The following is a 14,159-nucleotide window of genomic DNA, read 5'->3' on the forward strand; positions in this document are numbered from 1 at the left end:
CACAAGGAATGTGTGGGGAGTCATGACATGTGCACCTTCATGGCAAGGTGTGTGGGCTGGACTAGTGTAATGTCATGTGACCTGTGGCTCAAGTGTTCCGCTGCCAGTCTCTGCAATCAGCATCCTACTTCTGCTGATGTGTGGGTGTATGTCACTCCTGTCTTGCGTCGGGCAGTGCACTTGCACTGGGACACAGCTATTCCCATGGCGTGGCATGGGGAGGTTCTCAATCACCGTGTGTAGCTGGGTCTTGGAAGGAGTGTCACCTTGCATCCATACGTGTCCTGGGCATGTAGCACATGCCTGACTCCCTATGTGGCATGTGTGTATTGGCAGATTTACATGTGCTCAGTAGACATGAGTTGTTCTCGTAGTGCACTCACTCTTCCTTGTCACTTCCAAATTACTGCAGAGCGCCTCCTGTTGCCCGAAGAATTCCAGACTTGGCCACCATGCAGGAGAATGACAGGATCCGGCTCTACCGCTTCACCCAACCGTTGATTCTGGAGCTGACGGCGAGACTGGCACCACACCTGCAACCGCAGCACAGGTATCCTACGGCACTGACACCCCAGCTGAAGGTAATGGCTGCCCTACATTTCCTTGCCACGGGTACCTTCCAATATACCATAGCTCATGTTGGTGGCATGTCCCAGAGCATGTTCAGCGGTGTGCTGCATGATTTCTTGGAGGCCATGTTGATTCACCTGGATGACTTCATCAAGTTCCCAACCCCTGAACAGATGACTGAGGTCAAACGTGGTTTGTATGCCCTGGGAGGGATGCCCCATGTCATTGGGTCCATAGATGGGACACATGTAGGTTTGGTACCACCACACGCACGGGAGGTGGCTTACCGCAATCGGAAGCACTACCACTCCATCAATGCCCTTGTGGTGTGTCTGTCCAACATGGTGATTTCACATGTCTGTGCTCGTTTTCCAGGATCAGCACACGATGCCTACATCATGAGGCGTAGCGGGATGCCTGATATGATGATGCAGCTGCGCAACGAACGTGCATGTGTTGTTGGTGGGTACAGTCTGTCTGTCCTGTATTCTGTTTGGCCGAGCAGCACTACCGCTTCGCCTGTTCTAACGATATCCATGTGCTTTCCAATTAGGGGACGCTGGCTATCCCAACATGCCTTGGCTGCTGACACCTCTCCGCAACCCCATCACGCCGGCCCAGCTCCGCTACAACACCGCCCATGGCCGGACAAGGCGAGTGATAGAGAGGACGTTTGGCATGCTGAAGAGCCGATTCCGGTGCCTCCACAAGACCGGCGGCGCACTCCCATATGCCCCGGCGAAGGTCTGCAAGATCTTCATGGTCTGCTGCATGCTGCACAACATGGCAGTTGAAAGAGCTGTGCCCCTCATCCTGGATCAAGATGACGAGGACCATCCACCCGTGGAGGACGAAGGGCTTGGCAATGGGGCTAGTGATGTGGAGGATGTGGAGCCGCAAGAGGACATCCGGACTCGGCTCATACGCGACTTCTTTGCTTAGTGGTGAGTACCAGGGTCTGAGTGTGCACGCATTGGTCCCCGTGTGGCATGCGTTGTGATGTGTGTCTCCACCTGCATGTATGGCACGTGGGTCAGAGGTGTGTGTGGGTGTGTCACTGGAGTGATGGTGGCAGTGATGGTAGTATTTCCCCAGGCATAATTGTGACCTAGCATGTTGTCATACATACATGTGTCGAGTAAATGCACATGCAAGTGGCTGTGCTTCTTGTGGCTGACTTCTTGTGTGTCTCTCTTCCCCAGGTACCTGCGCATGCCGTTTGCTGGTTGCATTGTTGTGGCACTGCTATTCCTCATGGACATGGCATCGTGGGCTGACTCAGCGTTACAGGCACGGACACGTTTGGAAGTCTCCATGGGGTAAGGGATGCATCTGGGGTGTATTGGGTGTGGCAGTTGTTCACGATGTGTGCACACTGCCCCGGTCGGGGTTTGGGTCCTCTGCAGACATGTGGCATCCCCATGGGACACGACATGCAGCTGGGTACACCTGAATAGATGGGCTGGCTGGTTGTCAGTCATCAGTGATGGGATGGTGGATTGTGATGAAGGCATCAATGTGTGTGACACTGCCCTCGGACACATACGGTTAACATTGTCTTGACATGGCGTGGGACTTCCACATCAGCGGATGTATGGTGTATGGCAGGCTCTCCGTGAGCAGCTGTGGGTATTTAGCTATTATCCGACACTTGTGTGCCAGTCCCATGGCTATCACGCATTTGTGCTGCAGAAGGGGGGTGCCAGTGTTGGAGCCACATGTTACTCCACATGATGTGTTCATGTGTACTTCAAGTTGCCTCTGCAATCCCAAACACATGACTATTAAAGGTGTCCCTATGCCTCCAAGGTGCCTCTTCTCAGTCAATGCTGGTGTGTTGGCACGGTGCATCCTGCATGTCTGGCATGGTATTCCCTGATTGTGGCTATGTGTCAATGTGTGGAGTGGCAAGATGCAAGCTGTGTGTGTGTGCTGAGACTGTGTAATGGGCATGATGTCCATGACTGTGTGGGTATTGTGACATGTGCCATCCCCATGCATCCAACGTTGTCCATGACCCCATTCTCTGCATCCACCGGACTCAAGCTTGCAGGACATGGTTCTGCCACCTGTCTACACGTACCTGGGTGCCCCCCAGGACACGGGCCAGGATCCCTGACCTCTGCGCATGACTGTTGCTGTACTCAATGTGTCTGTCAGCACGGTTGTTCGGCCACCCCCTCAGCTGGTTCTGACCATCACGGGTGTGTATGGTGCTCCATGTCTGTCTTGCCTAGAAAACTGTGACCCATGTGTCCTGTGCCAGACTCAGGCCCCAGGGTGTGGATGGTTGAAGTGAACAGATGACTCAGGCATGTTTAGACTGTACAAGACACATGTTAGGTAATAATGCTACCAGCAGGCATCTACTCTTAATAGTGTGATTTATTATTGGGGGGGGGGGCCAAGTGAGGGGCTTTCCGGGATTAGGGAATCCAAAGTTCAGTAGGGGAGTTGGTGTCCTTGCCATTGGAAATCCTCAGAGTCCATGCCACAGTCTTTGTCAACATTGGTCAGCCAGTGACCAGCAGGGCCATGTGGCAGAGAATGTCTCTTGATGCTGTGATGCTGTTGCTCCAGTGGGCCAGGTGCCAGGCCAGGTGTCCTGGGAGATGGTGATGTAGCAACCACCCTCACGGTCCTTTCCGTGGACGACCCGGCTTCCTGCGGGGAACCTCAGCAGCAGGCCGTGACGACGTCTGGGATGCTCCGTCGGATGTTTCCTCCTCCTCCTCATGATCCCTCCCTGTGGGTGGTGATGTTCTCCGCCTTCTGGCACAGGGAGGGTCGGCCATGGTGTCGGCCATCCGACGGAGTTCAGCGTGAATCCCCTGGGACGCCGTCACTTGCTCAGCCTGTCTGTCCTCCATCCTCCGTTGGTGTAGCTGTAGACAGGCTATTAGCTCCGCATGTTGCTGGGCCTGCTGGACCTTGATCCCCTCGAGGACGGACACAACCTGGGCCATGCCCGTGGTGTCCTGCCGGTATGAGTCCAGGATGTTACGGACATGGGAAAATACCGGATCCCCAGCCAACTGGTCAGGCTCGCGCCTCCGCCGCTCTCCACTCCCACCACCCCTGCCCACTTGCGTCTGGCCTGCACTTGTGGGCACATGGGGTCTCCGGGACCCCTGAGGGGTGGCATTGGCGTTGTCGCCTGCCTCCTCCTGGGTGCCCGGGACACCGTGTCCCTCCTGGCGAGCCTGGCTGCATTGTGGTGTTGGGGCAGGGATCCTGGGTGTCTCCTGGGATGTGGCAGGAGTGGGGGTGGTGGTTGGCACGGTTGTACCTGACGCAGGTGCTGCAGGTGGTTGGACACCAGAGGGGCCAGGTCGGTCGGGGTCGTCCGCAGAGTGGTGAGAGTGGTCGCTGCCGGTGGGATCGGTCTCCTGCAGATCCGGGTCCTGTGAGTGTTCCCCCCCAGTGTTGGGGGGTGCAGCACGACGTTGACCTGTGTGTGAGAGAGACAATGTTAATTTTGATCCATGCAACATCCATGTTTCATCCGTTACAAAGTTGGCACATTTCCTCTTGGAATTAGGATCTGTCTTGCATTCCACTCACAGTGCACTTGTGCATGTGTGTGTCCCTTGGGCACCAATTTGGCCCCTTTAACTATGTGTGGCACAGTCTTACTTGCTGCGTCAAGTGTGACTGCAGTCAGCAGTGGAGTGTGCATGTGTGCCGAGCTATGCGTTTGCGCCTTCCTTGTAGCACTGTACATGTGCACATGGAGTGGATCCACACACTCATATGATGCAGGTGGCTGTCCTTGTGCTCGTGTATAGGTTGTAACATGGCCCTGCGTTTTGCCATGATGATGAGGGGGGGTTCTGGCACTGGGCACCCTTGTCTACATGCACGCAGTCCACCTGCTGACGAGCAGACATTCCCACACACCAACGGACTGATTTGCTCTCCCTGTGTCTCCCTCCTTCTCTGTCCCCCTCTCCCTCCCTCTCTGTCCCCCTCTCCCTCCCTCCGTGTGTCAGCCTCCTCCCTCTGTCCGTCTCCCTCCCTCTCTGTCCCCCTCTCCCTCCCTCTCTGTCCCCCTCTCCCTCCCTCTCTGTCCCCCTCTCCCTCCCTCTCTGTCCCCCTCTCCCTCCCTCCGTGTGTCAGCCTCCTCCCTCTGTCCGTCTCCCTCCCTCTCAGTCCCCCTCTCCCTCCCTCTCTGTCCCCCTCTCCCACCCTCTGTGTCCCCCTCTCCCTCCCTCCGTGTGTCAGCCTCCTCCCTCTGTCCGTCTCCCTCCCTCTCAGTCCCCCTCTCCCTCCCTCCCTGTCCCCCTCTCCCACCCTCTGTGTCCCCCTCTCCCTCCCTCCGTGTGTCAGCCTCCTCCCTCTGTCCGTCTCCCTCCCTCTCAGTCCCCCTCTCCCTCCCTCTCTGTCCCCCTCTCCCTCCCTCTGTGTCCCCCTCTCCCTCCCTCCGTGTGTCAGCCTCCTCCCTCTGTCCGTCTCCCTCCCTCTCAGTCCCCCTCTCCCTCCCTCCCTGTCCCCCTCTCCCACCCTCTGTGTCCCCCTCTCCCTCCCTCCGTGTGTCAGCCTCCTCCCTCTGTCCGTCTCCCTCCCTCTCAGTCCCCCTCTCCCTCCCTCTCTGTCCCCCTCTCCCTCCCTCTGTGTCCCCCTCTCCCTCCCTCCGTGTGTCAGCCTCCTCCCTCTGTCCGTCTCCCTCCCTCTCAGTCCCCCTCTCCCTCCCTCCCTGTCCCCCTCTCCCACCCTCTGTGTCCCCCTCTCCCTCCCTCCGTGTGTCAGCCTCCTCCCTCTGTCCGTCTCCCTCCCTCTCAGTCCCCCTCTCCCTCCCTCTCTGTCCCCCTCTCCCTCCCTCTGTGTCCCCCTCTCCCTCCCTCCGTGTGTCACCCTCTGTCACCTTGGCCCAGCTTCCTGGGCACACACTGTTAGCAGATCTTTGAGTGGCCCTTGGCCTGTTGATGTGAGTTTGTTTCTGATCTCCAGGCACCCATTTTGTCTGCTGTGTGTCTGTGCGCTGCTGCTGTGGTGGTGTGTGCTGCCACTCTTTCACACTGTTGGCTGTTCATTAGCTGCTGGCATGTGCAAAACAGTGCCTTCACCCCCATGTGTTGATGCAAGGCGTCCGCCATTTGCTGGCAAGTCATTCCTGTGTTGGGACACAGTGTTTGTCTGGCTGTGACCTAGGCCATATGGGCAGAGGGCATTGTTGTCTGCTTTGGAGTCGCACTATGTGATTCTTGGTGCCCAGCCTCCCGCCATCCGGGTTACCGTGTCATGTGTTGTTGTCTTCTGTGGCCTGTGACTTGACATTGTCCAGCTGGGTGCATGGGGCATGGTGGCAGCAGTGGCATGTGCCTGCTCATGGAGTGTGGTTGAGTAATGCGATGGCTTGTGGTGGTTGCGTGCCTGTTATTGATTTTGGTTGTGGTTGCAGTTCCCCCCATGTGAGGTGCGTTGTTTGTGTACTCACCCGGGTCTCGGAGTCCTTCTACTCCTTCAACTGCCTCCACCGGCAGTATGGCCATCACCCTCTCCTCCCAGGGATGGTACTGTACGGCTCTGCGGGAGGGCCCTCCTCCGGTGGCGTTGGCCTGGTCGTGTTCCTCCTGCCTCTTGGCTCTGACCCTCCTCCGCAGATCGTACCACCTGTTCTGGCAATCCTGCTTGGTCCTCCTGGTGTCCGCAACAGCATTCACAGCATCGACGATGGTCTGCCACATGGCTGTTTTGGCTGCCTGGCTGGTGCTTCTGACCAATGTTCCAAAGATCTGTGGCTCGACTCTGAGGATTTGATCAACAAGGACCTCCAACTCTCGGTGACTGAACTTTGGATTCTTGGTAGTGGGCATGGTGAGGGGTGTGGGTGGGGATGGTGTGGGTGTGGGGGGGGGTGTGGATGTTGGGGGGGGGTGTGGATGGTTGTGTGTGTGTGTGAATGTGATGAGAGGGTGTTTGTGAGGGTGGTCGTTTGAAGGTGTGCAAGTGTAAGGTGTGGTGTAGCTTGTAGTCTGGTTCTGTGGTGTCTGGCAGCAGTGAGTCTGTTGGAAAGGCTCATGGTTTGTGTGTGTGGGCCCTTTTTATTGGTCCATGGGTGGGTGTGGCAGTTTTTGAATTTTGGGTGGGTGTGTTATAAGGAGTGGTGGTGTATTGGGCCTCTGTTTGTTTTTGGCAGTTGCAGGTCAGTGTTGTGTTATTTAAGTGGTTGTTGGCCATGTTTAGTGGCTGTGTGCCTTTCGACTGGTGTATTCTTGTGTTGTTTTATTTTGTCCTGGTTGTGTACGTGCGTTTTGAGCGTGTGTACGGTGTGTACATGGGCCATTTGGTTGTACGATTTTGTCCTTGTGTGTGGCTTTGTAAGACTCGTACATGCGGTTGTGATGTTGGGGCATGGGGTGCGCTCCGTACTTAGGAGGTTGTGTTGGGGGTGCGCCAGGAACGTACTGGGGTGGGGGTACGACTGGAACGTACTGGGGTGTAGGTACACGGGGGGTACGACACGTACAGGGGTGGGGGGTGTACATTGACGGTGGTACGACACGTACTGGGGTGGGGGTACGACTGGAACGTACTGGGGTGTAGGTACACGGGGGGTACGACACGTCCTGGGGTGGGGGTACGACTCGAACGTACTTGGGTGTAGGTACACGGGGGGTACGACACGTCCAGGGGTGGGGGTACGACTGGAACGTACTTGGGTGTAGGTACACGGGGGGGTACGACACGTCCTGGGGTGGGGGTACGACTGGAACGTACTGGGGTGTAGGTACACGGGGGGTACGACACGTACAGGGGTGGGGGGTGTACATTGACGGTGGTACGACACGTACTGGGGTGGGGGTACGACTGGAACGTACTGGGGTGTAGGTACACGGGGGGTACGACACGTCCTGGGGTGGGGGTACGACTCGAACGTACTTGGGTGTAGGTACACGGGGGGTACGACACGTCCAGGGGTGGGGGTACGACTGGAACGTACTTGGGTGTAGGTACACGGGGGGGTACGACACGTCCTGGGGTGGGGGTACGACTCGAACGTACTTGGGTGTAGGTACACGGGGGGTACGACACGTACTGGGGTGGGGGGGTGTACATTGACGGTGGTACGACACGTACTGGGGTGGGGGTACGACTGGAACGTACTGGGGTGTAGGTACACGGGGGGTACGACACGTCCTGGGGTGGGGGTACGACTCGAACGTACTTGGGTGTAGGTACACGGGGGGTACGACACGTACTGGGGTGGGGGGGTGTACATTGACGGTGGTACGACACGTACTGGGGTGGGGGTACGACTGGAACGTACTGGGGTGTAGGTACACGGGGGGTACGACACGTCCTGGGGTGGGGGTACGACTCGAACGTACTGGGGTGTACATAGACGGTGGTACGACACGTACAGGGGTGGGGGGGTGTACATTGACGGTGGTACGACACGTCCTGGGGTGGGGGTACGACTGGAACGTACTGGGGTGTAGGTACACGGGGGGTACGACACGTCCAGGGGTGGGGGTACGACTGGAACGTACTGGGGTGGGGGTACACGGGGGTACGACACGTACAGGGGTGGGGGGGTGTACATTGACGGTGGTACGACACGTACTGGGGTGGGGGTACGACTGGAACGTACTGGGGTGTAGGTACACGGGGGGTACGACACGTACTAGGGTGGGGGTACGACTGGAACGTACTGGGGTGTAGGTACACGGGGGGTACGACACGTACAGGGGTGGGGGGTGTACATTGACGGTGGTACGACACGTACTGGGGTGGGGGTACGACTGGAACGTACTGGGGTGTAGGTACACGGGGGGTATGACACGTACTGGGGTGGGGGTACGACTGGAATGTACTGGGGTGTACATAGACGGTGGTACGACACGTACAGGGGTGGGGGGGTGTACATTGACGGTGGTACGACACGTCCTGGGGTGGGGGTACGACTGGAACGTACTTGGGTGTAGGTACACGGGGGGTACGACACGTCCAGGGGTGGGGGTACGACTGGAACATACTGGGGTGGGGGTACACGGGGGTACGACACGTACAGGGGTGGGGGGGTGTACATTGACGGGGGTATGACACGTACTGGGGTGGGGGTTCGACTGGAACGTACTGGGGTGTACCTAGACGGGTGGGGGTATACATACACGGGGGGTACGTGTCGGACGTACGGGGGCTGGGGGGAGTGTTGGGCGCGTATGCGGGCACATGTCTCCATGGTTGCTATGGGTGTTCGGTGCGGACGGTGTTTTTTCCATACGGTTGTACGGTCGGACGCACGGGATGGATCGTGATTCCTCGGTCGGACTTGGCTTTTCACGTTTGTAAGGTAAATCGTCCGAGGACGTGTCGGACACATTTTCCGACCCGAGGACGTGTGGGGAATGATTCCCAGTGCGGTTCGTATGGACTTTTTACCATGCGAATCGTGATTGCCAGTTCGTACGGCACTTGTACGATTCGTACGGTAAAAAGACCCGATACGAGTCGCACGGGGGAATTTTTTACCGGATTGTGATCGGCACCTCTATGTTCTTTAACTTTCAGAGACTACATCAACTAAACAGCATTTTGTCTACAAACAACATCTTCATTCAAATACAACCAAAAACACTTGGGTGCCGATCACGATCCGGTAAAAAATTCCCCCGTGCGACTCGTATCCGGTCTTTTTACCGTACGAATCGTACAAGTGCCGTACGAACTGGCAATCACGATTCGCATGGTAAAAAGTCCATACGAACCGCAGTGGGAATATTTCCCCACACGTCCTCGGGTCGGAAAATGTGTCCGACACGTCCTAGGACGATTTACCGTACAAACGTGAAAAGTCAAGTCCGACCGAGGAATCACGATCCATCCCGTGCGTCCGAGGTTACAACCGTATGGAAAAAACACCGTCCGCACCGAACTCCTACAGCAACCATGGAGACATGTGCCCGCATACGCGCCCAACACTCCCCCCAGCCCCCGTACGTCCGACACGTACCCCCCGTGTATGTACACCCCCACCCGTCTAGGTACACCCCAGTACGTCCGAGTCCTACCCCCACACCTGTACGTGTCATACCCCCGTGTACCCACACCCCAGTACGTGTCGTACCACCGTCTATGTACACCCCAGTACGTTCCAGTCGTACCCCCACCCCAGTACGTGTCGTACCCCCGTGTACCCCCACCCCAGTACGTGTCGTACCACCGTCTATGTACACCCCAGTACGTTCCAGTCCTACCCCCACCCCAGTACGGGTCGTACCACCGTCTATGTACACCCCAGTACGTTCCAGTCCTACCCCCACCCCAGTACGTGTCGTACCACCGTCTATGTACACCCCAGTACGTTCCAGTCCTACCCCCACCCCAGTACGTGTCGTACCACCGTCTATGTACACCCCAGTACGTTCCAGTCCTACCCCCACCCCAGTACGTGTCGTACCACCGTCTATGTACACCCCAGTACGTTCCAGTCCTACCCCCACCCCAGTACGTGTCGTACCACCGTCTATGTACACCCCAGTACGTTCCGGTCCTACCCCCAACACAACCTCCTAAGTACGGAGCGCACCCCAGGCCCCAACATCACCACCGCATGTACGAGTCGTACCAACCCACACACAAGGACAGCACCGTACAACCAAATGGCCCATGTACACACCGTACACACGCTCCAAACGCACGTACACAACCAGGACAAAACAAAACAACACAAGAATACACCATTTGAATGGCACAAAGCCACTAAACATGTCCAACAACCACTAAAACAACACATTCACTGACCTGCAACTGCCAAAAACAAACAGAGGCCAAATACACCACCACTCCTTATAACCAACCCACCCAAGATTCAAACACAGCCACACCCACCAATGGACCAATAAAAAGGGCCCACACACACAAACCATGAGCCTTTGCAACAGACTCACTGCTGCCAGACACCACAGAACCACACTACAAGCTACACCACACCTTACACTTGCACACCTTCACACAACCACCCTCACAAACACCCCCTCATCACATTCACACACACACACACACAACCATCCACACACCCCCCAACATCCACACACCCCCCCCACCATCCCCACCCACACCCCTCACCATGCCCACCACCAAGAATCCAAAGTTCAGTAACCGAGAATTGGAGGTCCTTGTTGATCAAATCCTCAGAGTCGAGCCACAGATCTTTGGAACATTGGTCAGAAGCACCAGCCTGGCAGCAAAAACTGCCATGTGGCAGACCATCGTCGATGCTGTGAATGCTGTTGCGGACACCAGACGGACCAAGCAGGAATGCCAGAACAGGTGGTACGATCTGCGGAGGAGGGTCCGAGCCAAGAGGCAGGATGAACACGACCAGGCCAACGCCACCGGAGGAGGGCCCTCCCGCAGACCCGTACAGTACCATCCCTGGGAGGAGAGGGTGATGGCCATACTGCCGGTGGAGGCAGTCGAAGGATTAGAAGGACTCCGAGACCCGGGTGAGTACACAAACAACGCACCTCACAAGGGGGGAACGGCATCCACAACCAAAATCACCAACAGGCACGCAACCACCACAAGTCATCGCATGACTCAACCACACTCCATGAGCACGCACATGCCACTGCTGCCACCATGCCCCATGCACCCAGCTGGACAATGTCAAGTCACAGGCCACAGAAGACAACAACACATGACACGGTAACCCGGATGGCGGGAGGCTGGGCCCAAAAAAGCACATAGTGCAACTCAGAAGCAGACAACAATTCACTCTACCCATATGGCCTAGGTCACAGCCAGACAAACAGTGTGTCCCAACACAGGAATGACTTGCCAGCAAATGGCGGACGCCTTGCATCAACACATGGGGGTGAAGGCACTGTTTTGCACATGACAGCAGCTAATGAACAGCCAACATTGTGAAAGAGTGGCAGCACACACCACCACAGCAGCAGCGCACAGACACAGACACTACACCCAATGGGTGCCTGGAGATCAGAAACAAACTCACATCAACAATCCAAGGGCCACTCAAAGATCTGCTAACAGTGTGTGCCCAGGAAGCTGGGCCGAGGTGACAGAGGGTGACACACGGAGGGAGGGAGAGGGGGACAGAGAGGGAGGGAGACGGACAGAGGGAGGAGGCTGACACACGGAGGGAGGGAGAGGGGGACACAGAGGGAGGGAGAGGGGGACACAGAGGGAGCGAGACACAGGGAGAGCCAATCAGCCGTGTTGCGTGTGTGAATGTCTGCTCGTCAGCAGGTAGACTGCGTGCATGTAGACAAGGGTGGCCAGTGCCAGAAGCCCCCCTCTTCACCATGGCAAAACACATGGCCATGTCACAACCTGTTCACGAGCACAAGGACAGCTACCTGGATCATATAAGTGTGTGGATCCACTCCATGTGCACATGTACAGTGCATGGCTCGCCACACCTGCCCACTCCACTGCTGACTGCAGTCACACTTGACGCAGCAAGTAAGACTGTGCCACACATAGTTAAAGGGGCAAAAGTGGTGCCCAAGGGACACACCCATGCACAAGTGCACTGTGAGTGGAATGCAAGACCAATCCTAATTCCAAGAGGAAATGTGCCACCTTTGAAAATGATGAAACATGGATGTTGCATGGACAAAAATTAACATTGTCTCTCTCACACACAGGTCAACGTCGTGGTGCACCCCCCAACACTGGGGGGGAACACTCACAGGACCTGGATCTGCAGGAGCCCGATCCCACCGGCAGCGACCACTCTCACCACTCTGCGGACGACCCCGACCAACCTGGCCCCTCTGGTGTCCAACCACCTGCAGCACCTGCGTCAGGTACAACTGTGCCAACCACCACCCCCACTCCTGCCACATCCCAGGAGACACCCAGGATCCCTGCCCCAACACCACAATGCAGCCAGGCTGGCCAGGAGGGACACGGTGTCCCGGGCACCCAGGAGGAGGCAGGCGACAACGCCAATGCCACCCCTCAGGGGTCCCGGAGACCCCATGTGCCCACAAGGGCAGGCCAGGCGCAAGTGGGCAGGGGTGGTGGGAGTGGAGGACGGCGGAGGCGCGAGCCTGACCAGTTGGCTGGGGATCCCGCATTGTCCCATGTCCGTAACATCCTGGACACATACCGGGAGGACACCACGGGCATGGCCCAGGTTGTGTCCACCCTCAATGAGATCAAGGGGAGCCTCGATGAGATAAAGACCCAGCAGGCCCAGCAACATGCCTGTCAACTGCAACACCAACGGAGGATGGAGGACAGACAGGCTGAGCAAGTGACGGCATTCCAGGGGATTCACGCTACACTCCGTCGGATGGCCGACACCATGGCCGACCCTCCCTGTGCCAGAAGGCGGAGAACATCACCACCCACAGGGAGGGATCAGGAGGAGGAGGAGGAAACATCCGACGGAGCATCCCAGACGTCGTCACGGCCTGCTGCTGAGGTTCCCCGCAGGAGGCCGGGTCGTCCACGGAAAGGACCGTGAGGGTGGCTGCTACATCACCATCTCCCAGGACACCTGGCCTGGCACCTGGCCCACTGGAGCAACAGCATCACAGCATCAAGAGACATTCTCTGCCACATGGCCCTGCTGGTCACTGGCTGACCAATGTTGACAAAGACTGTGGCATGGACTCTGAGGATTTCCAATGGCAAGGACCCCAACTCCCCTACTGAACTTTGGATTCAAACATCCCGGAAAGACCCTTACTTGCCCCCCCCCCCACTAATAAATCACACTATGATGAGTAGATGCCTGCTGGTAGCATTATTAACTAACATGTGTCTTGTAAAGTCTAAACATGCCTGAGTCATCTTTTGTCTTCAACCATCCACACCCTGGGGCCTGAGTCTGGCACAGGACACATGGGTCACAGTGTATTAGGCAAGACAGACATGGAGCACCATACACACCCGTGATGGGCCCAACCAGCTGAGGGTGTTGCCGAACAACCGTGCTGACACACACATTCAGTACAGCAACTGTCATGCGCAGTGGTCAGGGATCCAGTCCAGTGTCCTGGGGGGCACCCAGGCATGTGTAGACAGGTGGCAGAACCATGTCCTGCAAGCCGGAGTCCGGTGGATGCCGAGAATGGGGGCCTGGCAACGTTGGATGCATGGGGATGGCACATGTCACAATACCAACACAGTCATGGACATCATGCCCAATACACAGTCTCAGCCCACACACACAGCTTGCATCTTGCAACTCGACACATTGACACATAGCCACAATCAGGGAATACCATGCCAGACATGCAGGATGCACCGTGGCAACACACCAGCATTGACTGAGAAGAGGCACCTTGGAGGCATAGGGACACCTTTATTAGACATGTATTCGGGATTGCAGAGGCCACTCGAAGTACACATGAACACATCATGTGGAGTAACATGTGGGTCCAACACTGGCACACCCCTTCTGCAGCACACATGCGTGTTTGCCATGGAAGTGGCACACAAGCGTCGGCTAACAGCTAAATACCCACAGCTGCACACGGAGAGCCTGCCATACACCATAGATCCGCTGATGTCGAAGTCCCACACCATGTCCAGCCAATGCTAACCGTATGTGGCCGAGGGCAGTGTCACACACATTGATGCCATCATCACAATCCCCTATCCCA

This window comes from Triturus cristatus, chromosome 8 (assembly GCF_964204655.1).
Source record: "Triturus cristatus chromosome 8, aTriCri1.1, whole genome shotgun sequence".
Taxonomy (NCBI): domain Eukaryota; kingdom Metazoa; phylum Chordata; class Amphibia; order Caudata; family Salamandridae; genus Triturus; species Triturus cristatus.